At 42.8% G+C, this 15159-nt stretch overlaps 11 non-coding genes across 11 annotated transcripts; all 11 read right to left on the bottom strand.

Annotated features, from left to right (window-relative positions):
• Positions 1-2857: 2857 nt before the first annotated feature.
• LOC142218987 (small nucleolar RNA SNORD81) lies at positions 2858-2928 on the bottom strand. Its single transcript, XR_012717510.1, has one exon. It is a non-coding gene; the product is annotated as a small nucleolar RNA SNORD81 (small nucleolar RNA).
• An 861-nt stretch (positions 2929-3789) lies between these two features.
• LOC142218999 (small nucleolar RNA SNORD47) lies at positions 3790-3865 on the bottom strand. The gene has a single exon (XR_012717521.1). It is a non-coding gene; the product is annotated as a small nucleolar RNA SNORD47 (small nucleolar RNA).
• An 811-nt stretch (positions 3866-4676) lies between these two features.
• LOC142219005 (small nucleolar RNA snR60/Z15/Z230/Z193/J17) lies at positions 4677-4753 on the bottom strand. Its single transcript, XR_012717527.1, has one exon. It is a non-coding gene; the product is annotated as a small nucleolar RNA snR60/Z15/Z230/Z193/J17 (small nucleolar RNA).
• Positions 4754-4931: 178 nt separating this feature from the next.
• On the bottom strand, positions 4932-5011 carry LOC142218989 (small nucleolar RNA SNORD79). Its single transcript, XR_012717512.1, has one exon. It is a non-coding gene; the product is annotated as a small nucleolar RNA SNORD79 (small nucleolar RNA).
• Positions 5012-5272: 261 nt separating this feature from the next.
• Positions 5273-5336, bottom strand: LOC142218969 (small nucleolar RNA SNORD75). Its single transcript, XR_012717495.1, has one exon. It is a non-coding gene; the product is annotated as a small nucleolar RNA SNORD75 (small nucleolar RNA).
• A 377-nt stretch (positions 5337-5713) lies between these two features.
• On the bottom strand, positions 5714-5778 carry LOC142218970 (small nucleolar RNA SNORD75). The gene has a single exon (XR_012717496.1). It is a non-coding gene; the product is annotated as a small nucleolar RNA SNORD75 (small nucleolar RNA).
• A 565-nt stretch (positions 5779-6343) lies between these two features.
• On the bottom strand, positions 6344-6420 carry LOC142219000 (small nucleolar RNA SNORD47). Its single transcript, XR_012717522.1, has one exon. It is a non-coding gene; the product is annotated as a small nucleolar RNA SNORD47 (small nucleolar RNA).
• Positions 6421-7756: 1336 nt separating this feature from the next.
• LOC142219006 (small nucleolar RNA snR60/Z15/Z230/Z193/J17) lies at positions 7757-7832 on the bottom strand. Its single transcript, XR_012717528.1, has one exon. It is a non-coding gene; the product is annotated as a small nucleolar RNA snR60/Z15/Z230/Z193/J17 (small nucleolar RNA).
• Positions 7833-8424: 592 nt separating this feature from the next.
• Positions 8425-8506, bottom strand: LOC142219004 (small nucleolar RNA snR60/Z15/Z230/Z193/J17). Its single transcript, XR_012717526.1, has one exon. It is a non-coding gene; the product is annotated as a small nucleolar RNA snR60/Z15/Z230/Z193/J17 (small nucleolar RNA).
• Positions 8507-8984: 478 nt separating this feature from the next.
• LOC142218988 (small nucleolar RNA SNORD79) lies at positions 8985-9066 on the bottom strand. The gene has a single exon (XR_012717511.1). It is a non-coding gene; the product is annotated as a small nucleolar RNA SNORD79 (small nucleolar RNA).
• Positions 9067-10698: 1632 nt separating this feature from the next.
• On the bottom strand, positions 10699-10780 carry LOC142219001 (small nucleolar RNA SNORD74). Its single transcript, XR_012717523.1, has one exon. It is a non-coding gene; the product is annotated as a small nucleolar RNA SNORD74 (small nucleolar RNA).
• Positions 10781-15159: the final 4379 nt, after the last annotated feature.

Raw genomic sequence — 15159 nt, 5'->3', positions numbered from 1 at the left:
AGTACACAATTATGTGTCAAATGTATATCTGGTAAATAGAAATCTATATTGGTAGTGAGAACATGTATCCAACTTCTAAAGCCAGGCTACAAAGTGACTTAGGCGATTGAAGTTCAAGGGTGTGTTCACACAATGCATTTTCTGTGTAAAAATATTAGACCTGCTTATCTTCAATGACAATATGTCATAATTTATAGAGCATGGATGATTACATATACTGAGATCACATGGAAACCGCAACAGAGCACCGCCGCATGTAGATCTGCGACCGTGCAAAGTGAACATCCACAGCAGAAGTCCAGGGGGCAGCGTTGAGTTTCTTTCAACTCAGCATCTGATTATTCAGCCTTAAAGGGATCCTATCATTAAAACTCAATTTTTTTCTGCCTACCAATTAGGAATAGCCTTAAAGTCTATTCGTCTCCTACCTTTAGATGTCTTCTCTGCGCCGCCGTTCGGTATATAATCTGGGGGGTTAAGCGGCCGGCCGCCGTCAAAGCGGAAGTACCAGGTGCATCCATTCATTTCTATGGAGCGTGCTGTTCGGATCGGCTGATCCCAACAGTACTCGCTCATCTCTATCTCTACTAGGTTCATATTAGCACTCTGTCTCTACTCGGGACTTCCATTCCCCTAATATGTTTTATTTATATAGTGCCAACATATTCTGCAGCATTGTACAGTTTGTAGGGTCCAAGTACAGGGGAGAGGAAGAAAAAGAAAAAAAAAAAAAAAATTACAAAAAAGTCACTTCACACGATGGGACTGAGGGCCCTGCTCCCAAGAGCTTTTATCTGTGAAATCCCCCTTTAAAAATGCAAGAGGGGTAAAAACATTTTTATAATTAAAGAGTCCCAATTAGATTTGTAGAGCACAGCAGCAGGCACATATCTTGTTCCTTGGCCTCAACTTCTGATGCTCCAACTCTTGCTGCTCTACTCTAAAACAGGAGTATCGTGGAGTTTGTGATGGAGGCAGAATGGTCTTTGGGACATCTAAGGATACCCAACAGTAAGAATATTTAGCCAGTCCTGTGATCGCCCTGTAAAAGCTTCTCCGTACGCAACTCATTTAAAGGGGCTCTATCAGCAAAATCATGCTGCTAGAGCCCCACATATGCGTGAATAGCCTTTAAAAAGGCCATTCAGGCACCGTAAATATTAAACTACCCCCCCCCCCCCCAGTTTTAAAATAAAACCCTAAAAAAGAATGATCTACTTGCGCTTCGTGCACAATGGGCGGGCATTCAAGGTGTGTCTTCATCCACGCTTCCTCTTATGTCCTCTGGCGCTCGTGAACTAAAAAAAAAAAAAAAAAAAAAAAAAAATAGCCTGGGCGCCTGCGCAGTAGAAGCCGCATGCTACTGCACATGTGCCCAGGCCATTTTTTTTTTTATATCAGTGTCAGTTTGCGAGCGCCAGAGGAGGACGGGATCGGAGGACGAGGAGGCATGGATGAAGAAGACACACCCTGAATGCCCGCCCAGCGTGCACAATCCGTAAGTAGATAACTTTTTTTAGGGTATTAATTTAAAACGGGGGGGGGCGGCTAGTTTAATATAACATTTACAGTGCCTGAATAGCCTTTTTAAAGGCTATTCACACATATGTGGGGCTCTAACAGCATGATTGTGCTGATAGAGCCCCTTTAAAGGGCTGATGGCAAAACAAGCCATAAGACAACCACCCAGCATTACATGAAGAGTGGTCTTCTGGAGAGGTGGTCTCAGCAAGATACTTTGCATTTCTCCTTGCAGAGCAGCATTCAGATTAGTCACTCAAGGAATGTTACAAGATTTTATACTGCTGCTAGTGTCCATGTTGGACCATATGGCAGGACCTCCATCTCCATTCAAGCTTATGATCACATCAACAACCGGGATGTGTCCTTACACTGTGTAACCAATGTACTGTCAGAATGTAAACCTCGTCTTAGAACTATGTATAAGAAATCGTCAAGTCAAACAAAAGACATTCCCTTGAAATGGATTAAAGTATTCATTAAGATGTTAGCAGATGGTCATTGTTTAAGAACATTGTTTATGGTGGTTGTAGGTTTTTGCCTTTCAAAAGCAATATATTGCTGAGAATTCAAAGGTATTTCACAGAATTTTCTTAAGCCATTTAAAGAGAAGATGGACGTGTAGAGTAACATTACCAAGCTTTCAAGTGTTTAGCTGATATGGCGACAGATGAGCATCAGCATTTCAAACAAGGGTTTGTTTTTTAATATATGAAAGTACCATAGATATAATGATCAATAGGGGGCCTGACAGGACCAATGGGAGCCGAGCTGTAGTGAAGTCACTGGGCTGCCAGACAAGGCATGGCGCTTACCTCACTGTACAGGGGCTCAGACCAGGTGTCAGCCCCCCATTGATCATATTTATAACCCATCCACTACTGGTCATCTGTGCTAAGTACTAGAGCCCACCATCAGGGATCTAGGAACTGTGGTCTTAACTGCATTCTTCTATTAGAGTATTTTCTCTGATCCCTCCTGATGATTTTGCTTATTCAATGAGAAACGCTGAGATGATATTTTGGATTTACACCTTGGCATTTGTAGTCAGCACCTGCAGTGTGGATCATAAAGTAGGACGCTCCAGAGTCACTGGCAAACCGTGTCTAAAGAATGATGTGTAAATGCTCAGGCCACATTGTACAATACATTAGAGAAGTCACACAGCTTTAGAGTTTTAAATTAAACTTTATTGCAAGAAATTCTGCAAATTAGATCTATGCTCGTCCTTCCATCCATGTGACATCTTCAGTGCCTTTAAGAGAAAAAAAAAAAAAAAAAATACCCGTTAGTGTGTCATTGAACAAGTGATTTTATACACGACTAGTTTACTAGATGGGGTGTCAGAACTTTTGCTTTCATCTTTATCAGTGAGAGAGTTCAAGTTATTGTCATCATTGCACCCCCACCCATTTAGTAACGGTAGACTAGACCCCTTACTTACCAGAAGGGACAACTGAAAGTCTGGTCTGAAGAAGAAGATCTGTTCCTTCATTTCCACTGTTAAAGAAAATACAGGACCATTAGCCAAGTCTGGTATGTATATATTAGACCACTAACTGAGGCTTATTAGTCTAGCCAACTTTGTTTTTACATATAGGAGGGTAGAGTAAATATACAGCCCTTTAAGGCTAAGGCCCCACAGGACGGAAACGCAGTATGAAAAATACATGGAAATGTGTTTATCGCGTTTCAGTTTCATCGCGGTCATTGAGTTTTGCTCCAGTTAGCCTTAACCAAGCAAAACTGAGTTTTTATATGCGGATTTTGATGCTTTTCCGCAGTGTTTCTGTGGAGTTTCCTCAACACATTTATCATGCTGCTTTTTTGCTGCGGTTTTCACACCCTCCATAGAAATCTATGGAGGAAAACTGTTTCTGCAGCTATAATTGACATGCTGCATTGCACCTTTTCTTCCGCAGTGTGGGGCTAGGATTAGACAAAATTGCATTCACTATGCTAGTACTGTAAAACACAGCGTATTTCCGCAATGGCCCAAAATGCTGTGTTTCCACCCAGTGGGGCCTTAGTCTAAATGGGGCAGGATGCATTCACATTTAATTTGTCCATATGCCAGTACACAAATCAGAATAAACCCATTACCTGGGGGCTTAAAAAGAAAAACCACTTTAGGTTTTTCACTGTATGGAATATAGTGCAGGCAAAGTTATAAGTTTACATGGTTGACCATGAAGAGCTTTCCTAGCTGGACATAAACTAAATATGAAAGCAGCCCAGCATTATGAGACCCCTGAGCTCTCCCACTATAGCCTCAGAAAAAAGTGGAACGGTAGATGTTGAAATCAGTCTAGTTCATATGGCAGAATCGGTTTCATCACTGGTTATAGTGGACTCAGCAGAACTTCGTAGTATCCCCAAAATATAAGACTACTTACATTTATAGTTGTCATGGAGCGTCTGACCTGTGGATAGAGAAGTGTTAGCAAGCTTCAGTGGGGAACACAAGAGGTTACAAAGTATAATGCTGAGCAGTCTGAATCAGTGTGGGTCAAAGTTATCCTCACAGGTTATTGGAGACCTGATTCATAAAGTCATCATTTACAGACCGCTGCATGCATCAGTAAGCTTTATAGCTCTAGGTAGGACTAGTTCATTGGTAGCCATCTTTAACTTCTGACCAGTTCCTTTAAAGGGGGACAGATCACTTGGGGACACGGCAATCAGACACTTATGTCTCGTTGATAGGTGATGTGTCCATAATGGCACAACCCCTTTAAGCTTGCACTGCTGTAAGACCGGTTTCATAGAAATTGACCTGCCAGACAATATATCTATTCCTACAGCCATTTTAATGGTAAAGATGACATTTATTGGGCATATTTCACAGGTCCCTCAATGTAGGATCTGAAAACAGATTACCAATTACTTGGCTGCATGAAGAGATTTCATAGCCGAGTGCATGGCATGTTATGCAATTGTAGCCTAAAAGGGAGATTTGAGGCTACAGCATGTACGCCATGACAGGTGATCATACCCTTTACAAGTAATATGAGCCATGCACCATCTATACTCACATAAAGGCCACAGATCAGCAGACCAGTCTTTGCTTTCATCTTGTCACAGGCTGGACATTGTACCTGAAAAAGTGACCAGTTAGTTCTGGTAATAGAAGTGCCAAAGGCTTCTTAAGTCTTAGGATGATTCAGATAGGAGCGAAAGACTTGTTCATCACTGAAGATCAGCTGAACTATGTACTCATCATAAACATCCTGACAACTAGAGCAGATATGATCAAGCGGTACTTACTAGGGGTGTCAGGGCCTTGTGTCCAAGTTGAATCCAGATTCATCTTACTGACTGTATCCCAGCCAATTCCTAAAAGTTATGGGAAAGGAGGAGATTAGCACTTGAGGAAAACGCCAAGAAACAAATGCAAAAGTGGCAAGTCGCACTGTCAGTAAAAGGTTCTCTTTCATTCTTATTCAGAGAGATTCCCATTGATTTTTATTGGATCATCATTGTGCCAGTTAAAGGATAACAGAACATCGTATGTACTTACCTTACAGGCTTTGAGATTCTGGAAGAGAAGATAAAGAGAATGTGAGGGATTTTGCAGATATTAAGTGTCCTACACCGTAATACTGTATAACTGATGTGCGTCCTATAATGTACTGTCAGACTGATTGCAGGTTTGACCATTTCAAGAGTGGACAGGAAGAGATTAACATTTCATGTCCACAAAATCTGCATGTCCAGACTTAGATATAAGCAGGAGCTCTATATACATATAAGCCTCAGTCTTGTAAGTTTTCAGAAATCACTTCTGTCCACTACTCTTATAACCATCACTGGCTTATGTCAGATCTTGTACCATTTCCATTTCTTGAGACTTACCGATTGACTTAATCCAGCAGAACTCCTACAACACTGCCCCAATCCAGATGCTGGAAGAAGAAGTACAAGTTAGACATGGACATACTATAAGAGCAAGATTACATATTCTCCAGAGAAGTGAAAAGCACTTCACCTGGACAAGGGTACTGATGCCTTATTCATGTGCAGGGGGCATGTTGGTCCCTGCTCTCCTGATTACAAGATCCAATGCTGCCCCCTCCCCCAGCAATCTGGCACTTATTCTCTATACATAGACTGACACTTCATGTCCACTTTGGCTACGACCTACATATGCAAGTCCAGCATAGACATAAGCAGGAGCCCTGTATGCAGCATAAGCCTCAGTTTTATAAGTTTTCAGAAATCTCTTCTGTCCACTACTCTTTATAACCATCATTGGCTTATGGATTTATAGTTGAAGTGCTACATATTCTCCAGTAGCGTAAATGGAGCCCCACTTGGACAAGTGCTTCATTCATAAGGATTCAGGGGCCTGTGGGGTTCCCGTTCTCCTGACTGTTGGATCCCAGTAATCAACACTTGTTATCTATCCATAGGATAGAATAAGTGTGACAAAATCCTTTTAAGATACCTTGCACTTATTTATGGGTCCAGGTAAAACCTAAAATCTACTGTAGCTACCGCATGGTGCATATTTTATATTCTGACCTGCACTGCCAAGAGTAAAAACTAGCAAGTCTCAAACGAGAATGAATCAGAACTAGAGCACTGGAGATTATAAATCAGGGGTGTCATTCTGAAAGAAAGCACCCACGTTCTGGACCCTGGACAAACCCTTTAAAAACAAGTTACCCTCCAAAATTCAAGTGTTATTTTGCCCTATGCATTTGCAGATTTAGACTTACCTAGTGCATCAATCCACAAGGTGCTGACCTGCAAGAATAGGAGGGATTGAGGATTAGAGTTTGGTGCAGAGTGCAGCCAAGATCTTTTATTATCCTGGCAGGTTCTCAGAAAAAAGTGGAACGGTTAAAGGTATAATCAGCCTTAATCATATGGCAGAATCAGTTTCATCACTGTAACCACATACAACACTGACAAACTGTAGCAATATGAAAGATTGTCTTACCAGGTTTAGGCATGTTGTATACGCCAAACCTAGAGAATTATAAAGAAAAAGGGGGATGTCAGTAATGATAATAATGCAAGTAATAGCAATAATAGGGCTCAGGGGTCAAATCAGTATTTCATTAGTCCACATGTAGGTTCAGGTCAGACATTTGGAGCATCACAAATAACCCCAAGTTCCTATGCTACATTAGTGGAGGAGGCCATGTACATGCAGTCACTAGAGCCAAAGCATGCAAAATGGCAAGCGAGTTTGCTATATCCATGTCACAGGCACTCAGTGCACATTTATTGATGCCAACATACTTGAAAGCTACAAGGCATTGCTCCTAGGCAAGGTTGTGGCTTCCAAACTGGCATTATCTCCCAATACTATTACAGCTACATGCCCGTGACAAGAATGCAGGCTGAAAGATTAAGGGTTGTACTACAACAAGACACAAGATATACAGGATGGGGATAAGTGATCAGTGGGGTACAACAGCTGGAACTGCCACCGCTTGAGAGAATGGGGACGAGATGCATGAGGCTGATCCTCCATTTCATCTATGAGACATAACCATCTGCTGTACTCCTACGTCTCTTTAGCAGCCCCATAGAGATGAATGGAGCAGCAGAACTCCATTTTAAGGGAGGACAACCTAAGAGTCCTGTTATTGCCAGACCCTCACACTCCCCACTTTCTCCAAATCATGAACAGGAGACCAGTCTTGCTCATGGAACATTTAAGTGTTAAAGAACAATACCTACCTTGCCACTAAGATTCTTTATCTTTAGGTCTTCCAATCCACTGCCCTAAAAGGAGACGTTACATGTTTAGACAATATTTTATGGCTGCCATTATTAAAGCAATGTTGAACAGTCTGCATCAGGTTGGGTCAAGTTCTCCTCACAAGCAATTGGCGACCTGATTCATAAAGTCATCCTTTACAGACCACTGCAAATTCTAGGACATTCTACCTTGGCTGCCATGATAGATTACAAATAAAGGTAGCTAGCCAACGCTATACGGGCAGCTAGCCAAACCAACGGCAATAAAAAGATCAGAGATGTAGAAACGAACAGCTCAAGAAGATTGCATCTATTAGAGACTTGGGGACTATACTAGTGGTTATGGCCACAACGTGTATAAGGTATCCAATAGTTGCTATCACTTACTCTGGGAGGCATCCAGTGATTTGATGGGGCGCATGGTAATCCTACCAACTCATTTGCACCTTGTCCATAACCTAAAGGAGAATATACAGCAGTTATTTACAGTAATAGCACTGCAAGAGGCTTCTTAAGTCTTAGGATGATTCAGATAGGAGCGAAAGACTGTTCTTCACAGAAGATCAGCTGAACTATGTACTCATCATAAACATCCTGACAACCAAGCACAGATAGCAAGTTGCACTTACCAGATGTCAGTCCGGCCTGCTCAAGTGAACCAAGGTAGACGAACGAGGGCTGCAGATAGACAAGGCAGATGCTTAGACCATGTAAACTATACAAAGACCAAGTGATATGCCATTATTGACAAGACTAGCATGTGCAAGCTCAAGTCGTGTAGCAGAGTCAGATAGAGCTAATAACAAACCTCCATGGGAAAGTCAAGGTTGTTAAAGCATCATCATGTAACAGTACAGGTGTAGCCCCTGTCCAGTCAGAAGTAGGTCAAGTTTTACAAAACTCAATTAAAAGTGCACAGAATTTTTTGTATCTTGCTGTCAAGTTACAGGCTACTCCCTAAACTTTACAACCAGATGGAATAGGCCATCATTTAAGTGGTTAACAGTTGACGTTTCCATATACATGGACGACGTTACTAAAAGGACCTAGAACAGCTATGGGAATCATGACCGAGTATACTTACAGTATACGCAACATGTGAGCGAGTCCTCAGCTTGCACAGTGACCTGCAAAAGACAGACATTAGAACAGATTCTGCAGAATAAAGAGTCAGCATAACACATCCAGCAGAGACATCAGATAGGAGCGAAAGACAAAGTTACTCGTCACGGTTCATCTGTTGAACTATGTGATCATCATTGTGTCTCGTGCATTTTATAGTCTAAGGGCTATGGAGCTAGAAGTGTTCTTACAATAAAATGAAGTTACACTATTACTAAAATTAGCACACCACTTGCTTTCCGAATTAGGGGAGCAGACTATGGTGGTTAGCCATTTTTGAATTAGTTTAAGCTGAAGTCAGGCTGTGAAGGATTCACTCGGCCCACCGACTCCACAGCCCAACTTCTGCATCTGATGCCAATGGAACACTTTCAGCTCTGGAAAGATTCTTAATTGTCCCTGTTTTGCAAACTCGAGTTCTTACAATAACAGGCAAGGTGCAAGATAATTCCCTAAACCAGCTCAACCATTTATGGAGGAAATACATGGAGTGAGGTGCAGATACCAACCTTCTAGCAGAGACCCCGCCATCTTGAGTAACAGCCAAGGGAATCCTTGATCTAGAAACACAAGTAGACAATGTGAGCAACTACCCTATGCCCCTAAACACACAACTTATTTTACTGAACTGTATCAGTATAAAAGGATGTCCCTCATTCTGTTTCAGAGAGATTCCCATTGATTTAAGTCAAATCATCATGTACAGCATTATACATTACATATATCATATGCAGCAAACTTACCCATAGGCCAGACGGCCGACTACATGCTGACGCAACTGGACCTTGGACCTAAAGAAGAAATAAGAGCGTTAGGAAGGAGAAATATCTGCTGATAGAATTAAGGTAAACAGTAACTAATGCCTCAGGATTTGTATTGGTGGTAATGCTCTCTCGTCATCCTGACAGTCAAGAGTAGCAAATAGTCGTCATCAGCGGCATTAGATCGGCCTGGTACATGGTGGACCAACCTACCCAGGTGCTAGATACCTTGTGTGCACGGTATGCATAGCTGGGGAAGTTAGTAGAGATTGCTCATAATGCAGGTTACAATAAGCCTGTTCTGTTAAGGAGGGGGACACAGATCGTAACCCATCCCTTTACATGTGATGGGGTCCTTAAAATCCTAATAATTTTATTTCTATAGCGCCAACATATTCCGCAGCGCTGTACAATTTATAGGGTGCAAATACAGACAGAAAGATACATTAAATCCTAGAATCTAATCCTAAACATAATAGGCCATGCTCACATGGAGTTTAGTCCTTTGATCAGAACAGACTGAAACTCTAAGCAGTGATCAATAGTCAAGACGATCTTCCAAAATCATGGCCTCCACTTTATAGCACATTCCCTCTGAAGATGCTTGGACGAGTCACCTTCAATTGATTCCCAACCCCATCTAAACTGCTTGGCCCAAAACTTTACTGACACTTCCAGGGCTTTCACCAGACTCAACTGCTACTAGGGTGCATGTCTAAATGTGTCCCAGCCTAGCCCAGGCAGAATACACTAAGTAGATCACTTACTGAACAGCCCTTGTATCTGCGCATGTTCTCCGCCAGTGAGCGCATCTGCAAAAAAAATAAAGTAGACAAGGTAAGTCTCAATCCAGGACTCACAGTACACTGCATTTTAAACAGAAAAAAAATGTGTACCATGCAGGGAGTCTTCTACACTTTCCAAATAAATGCCTTCTGCAATTTAGTGCAATTTCCTTTACTCAAAAATTTTGTCTTATACAGAGAAGCTGAAAAGGGCTTCAGAGGCATTGCATCTCTGTTGAGGCTTTGATCTCTGCCCCTAACTAAAGGCAATGTGAAACTGGAAGGTCACTCAAGCAAGGGGGCAGGGCCGAGCAAAAGTTAGGGACTATTAGCTGGAGCAGCGAGTGAAGCCTCAGCCAAAGAGATAGACCTTTCAGCTAGTGTGCATAAAATTCACGATTCTCATGAAAATAGAGCAGCAGTGCAGAACATGGAAGTCATCTGCGGGAAGTGTAGAAGCCACTCTACAAAGTTAGTATAGGCTAGATATGGCCACAGACCAAACTGTCCCGTTAAAAGTCAACCCAGTTGAGAATCAGCACAAGATGCAAACCACCAAGTGTGCCATCCTAGTCCAGGCAAGGGTATTCTAGATCTGTCCTTTCAGAAAGATCTGATCAGAAGCCCACATGGAGCAGATTGCACACTTGGTCACATGCAGGATTGCTCACACTACAAGCCTAATAGCCTATGTAAGTATTCAGACAGTGCAGATAGATCAGTCCTCCAGTTGCAGGATCTGCACCTTGGCTGCATTTCACAGACTGGCTAACCCTCCACCAATATGTAATATTACAGCCTGATCAGAAGAGTTGGCATTCATCATTACATTTCTGATGTCCCTACCAACACAATTTTCATCACATTCAGGCACATTTTATACAACAAAACATTGGTATGGGAAGGGTTAAACAGCATGGCCGCATCACTAGGCCTGCAGAAGTCTGTGCAGGGTCCAGCACAATCCACTGCCATCCTGGTCAAGGAAAGGTGCAGGACAACAGATATAATAGAGCAATGACATAAAAAGACAATATCAATAAAGTGATCACCATATTGAAAGAAAACTATACCGAGCACAGATCACAGCAAGTACTCACCTCCACGACAGAGAGCAGGGCGAAGAGGAAAGGCTAGAGCTGCGGCTGCGCATTAAATAGTCAGCAGAATTCCGGACATGACGTTAAGAACACGCCCAATATTAGGGCGGAGCTCGCCGTTACGTTAACCAATGAGCTCTGCGTTTTAGAATTGTCGCACGCAGTAGATAACGCCTCCATGTTGTTGGTTATAATTAAAAAAAATTCGAACTGTGTGAGGAAAATAAATAGAAAGAAGCGAATCATAAAAGTAGTTGTAAGGTTTAACACAGCACTGAAGATTAGTGGGTCAGTTCCCCACCCAAAATGGCTCCACGGAACTGCTTTCTCCCCACCCAATATGGCCCTTAACCCGTGTGTGAAGGTATTTTGCTTCGGCAGTGCGCCCCCTAGAGGTTGCAGATTAGTATGCGGCTTTAGGATCGACACCTCAGTTTCCCTGGTCCATATTCAGCCCGAGAAGCCCCAGAACTAGCCCGGGGGCAACCTCAGTCTGCTGACAACTGTGCCCGCTGTGATTCTGGTCCTTGTCAGTAGTCAGGCTGTGATATGGGAGAATGGTGGCGCTGTGCAGCTCGCTGGCTATTGGAGAACTACAACTCCCAGCTGTTACAGTATGCTGGGAGTTATAGTTCCACCAGAAGCTGGCAGCTCGCCTATAGGTACAATGGAAGCCGAGGAAAAGTCTGTTGTGATGACTTTCTGCGAAAAACAGCGAGGCGTTTCTGCTGCAATGTTTCCCGCAGGCTGTGGCTTCACTACTTAGGGCCTAAGAGAGCCTTCACATGGAGTAAACGCACGTGTATTTTTGCAGAACACACGTGTAAAAATAAGACTCCCATTGACTTCAATGACATCTTACAGGCATATTTTTAAACGAGTAAAAAATATCATTGAAGTCAATGGGAGTCTTACTTTTACACGTGTATTTTGCAAAAATACATGCGCGTTTACTCTGTGTGAAGGCTCCCTTAGCCTTAAAGGGGTATCCAGAAATTTGGAGTGCCAAGGGAAATGAAAAATGTTAAAAAATAAATCCTCCCCTGCCCTTGGTTGTCCACCGCATTGCTAAGGCCTGGTTCACCTGCTTTTGGTATCCGTTTGGAAAGTCGCTTGGGGAATCCCCGATCGCATTAAAAAGCGGTTGGCTAAGAAACCACATGGACCCCATAGACTACGGTATAATGGGGTCTGGGTGTTTTCTGCACAAATCATGCAGAGAGACAAGTACAGCAAGCAGCACTCTTCTCTGCATGATTTGTGCGGACACCGCACAGAACACTCACGAACCCCATTATAGTCTATGGGGTACATCTGTTTTCTCTGCTGTTTTTTAATGCATTCGGTGATCGGTTCGGGGGTCCCCAAACACCTAATATGACAGTACTTGAGTTAAATGCACTGACATTGAGTGCACATAAGAGAAGGTCACCTGAGTTTAAAGCACTTATGTTGAGTGCACATGAGTTGAGTGCACCAACATTGAGTGCACCTAAAATGAAGGTACTAAAGTTGAGATGTATGCACCTAGAATAAGGGCACCGTTGTAAGGTGAATGTACCTAAGTTAATGAATTGAGTGCAGCTCAGATGAGGGGACGTGAGTTGAGTGCATCTAAGTTGATTAAATTGAATGCACCTAAGATGAAGGCAATTGAGATGAAACCACCTACATGGAGTGCAACTAAGGCTTGGTTCACACATCAGTATGCCATCCGTCTGTCTGAATTCAGTTTGAGACTTTAAAACAGACTGCACATACTGATACCTTTTAATGCTAATAGCTAAAGTTGTCCATCCCCTAGAGGACAGATAAAGGGATTAAAAGTAGAAAATTGTAAACAAAGTAGAGATAAGGCATTTACTATATGTAGTTCTCTGTAGAACTACAAGAGTATACTGCACATGCGTGCAAGAGCAGAGCGTGACCCCAGCCGGAAGAAGACAGCAGAGTAAGAGGGAGGCGTCGCTGGAGAGTTCTCGTGGCAGCATTGCCGACGCCCCCACTGCTGCAAAAGAACTAATTTGCATACTTGTAAAAAAAACGGTATTACCGAACGGCGGGATTGAGGCAACTGATAAAGGTAGGAGACGAATAGCCTTTAAGGCTATTCCGACATGGCAACTAGAAAAAAAAATTTAATAGTAGAATCCCTATGTCCCTAACTCCTAAGTCCAGCAACAAGAGTTAACACTACCTGAAAAGTTGGCAGAAATGAGGTCAGCTCCTGAATGTATTCAGACTGAAGATTAATGTCCTGAGGGAGCCTGGAGGATACATACCCATTTATGACTCAACTAGTTGTTGTGGCCTGGAGAGACAGTGGACAGATTCTTCCCACCAAGGGAGTTGATTTTGGATACAGACCCTGCTATGGACCATGTTCAGGACTGGTGTGACATGTTACCTTATGCCTCCTTAAAAGGATGCCATCATTAGAATTCCTTTTCCTACAAACACCACATCAGGGAATAGACTTTAGCAAGGCTATTCTTCTAGCTTTATGATCCATGACTGAGAATTTTTCTTTACTCCTTATGCAAATTAGTCTTCAAAAAGGAAAGGGGTATTCCCACTGTGCTCAAAGGTGCTCCAGTGTCATCTATCTGCCGCCTCTCCACTGCATCAGCTGGCATGATCAGGATACAAATCCCCCACAAGCTCTGTCAGCTCTGCCATGTGCTGGGCAGAGCTGACTGCACATGTCCATTTTTCTGTGGCCTTTTGAGCATCCGTTCGGCCATAGGAAAATGGCCGAGCAGTCGTGCAGGCTCCCATGCCCAATGTGACATGGCAGAGCCAACTGAGTATGCATGAGATGTTGCAGAGAGGCCAGGACTCAGGCCATAGATAACTGTACAGGGTAAGTTTACAGAATTTTTTTTGGCCTGGATTTTGATGTGGGAATTTATTCCAACAACACCTCCCGTGGCTAGCCACAACTGGATGCCGTGCACCAGTATCCAGTCGTGGCATTCTGCTTTGGATTAGACCCAAACAAATGGGCCTAGTTGGGAGGGAGTGTCGGGCCGGACACAGCAAGATTGGGGAAAAAGCAAGCTGCCCTCTTGCGGGAAGAAACCACTAGTGCAAGAAAGTGAGCAGCTCCCATTGAAGTTAATGGGAGGTGTTTGAGGTGGCTTCCATGTCAAAATTCTGTCCAAAGAACCCTGTGAACTTGCCCTTACCTGGCTTGACAGGGTGGCACTCTTGCAGATGCAGGCCAATTTTGACATGTGAAACTTGATGCGAACATGGCCTCGTTTCTCATGTTATATTGGCAGATCGCCAAACTCTTTCATAAATGCATTATTCTGAATTGCTCTAAATTCCTGGTAAATGGCAGATTGTGGAATTTTTTGAAGTCTTAGCCATTTCAGTCACTCATTCGTAGTACTGTGTTGTTCTCAGCACATCCATACCTGGTGTCATGGCTTCCTCTAACTATACCTCTAAGCGAAGATCCCAAAAGACATGAGACATTTAATAAAATTCTTCATGTATCAGACAGTAACCTATCAATGACCAATTACCATATATACACACACACTTGAATATAAGCTGACCCCCCTAATTTTACCACAAAAAAAACCTGGGAAAACTGACTCGAGTATAAGCTGAGGGGAGGGGGTGGAATGCAGCAGCTACTGGAAAATTTCAAAAATTAAAATTGTTTTTTGGGTGCAGTAGTTGCTGGGGAAGGGGTGGGGGTGTTTTGGTTGTCTGTCCCTTTCCCAGGGACAGGGCTGACTTCAGGGTATCTGCAGTGCTCCTATCAACCCCTTCCCGATGGAACAGGAGCACTGCAGATCCCCTATATTCAGTAGAGCGGGCACTGTCAGACACAGGGATACCTAATGTGTATGTCAGTTTCTACTTTTATATGTATTCTAGGGAAAGAAGGGATTTAGAACTTATTTTATACTTAAAGCTTTTTTTCCATTATTTTATGGGAGATTCTATACATTACTATTGTGGCTGGTCATAGACACCCCCAAAACGGGGAAAAAAAAAAAAAAAAAAAATTCTTGACTCGAGTATAAGCCAAGGAGGGGGGGGGGGGGGGGCTTTCAGCACAAAAGCTGCTTTAAAAAAAAAAAAAAAAAAAAAAAAAAAGACAGCTTATGCTCAAGTATATACAGTAACTCCATTTTA

Source organism: Leptodactylus fuscus, chromosome 9 (assembly GCF_031893055.1).
Source record: "Leptodactylus fuscus isolate aLepFus1 chromosome 9, aLepFus1.hap2, whole genome shotgun sequence".
Classification (NCBI taxonomy): domain Eukaryota; kingdom Metazoa; phylum Chordata; class Amphibia; order Anura; family Leptodactylidae; genus Leptodactylus; species Leptodactylus fuscus.
This window is presented reverse-complemented; position numbering and strand designations above follow the sequence as displayed.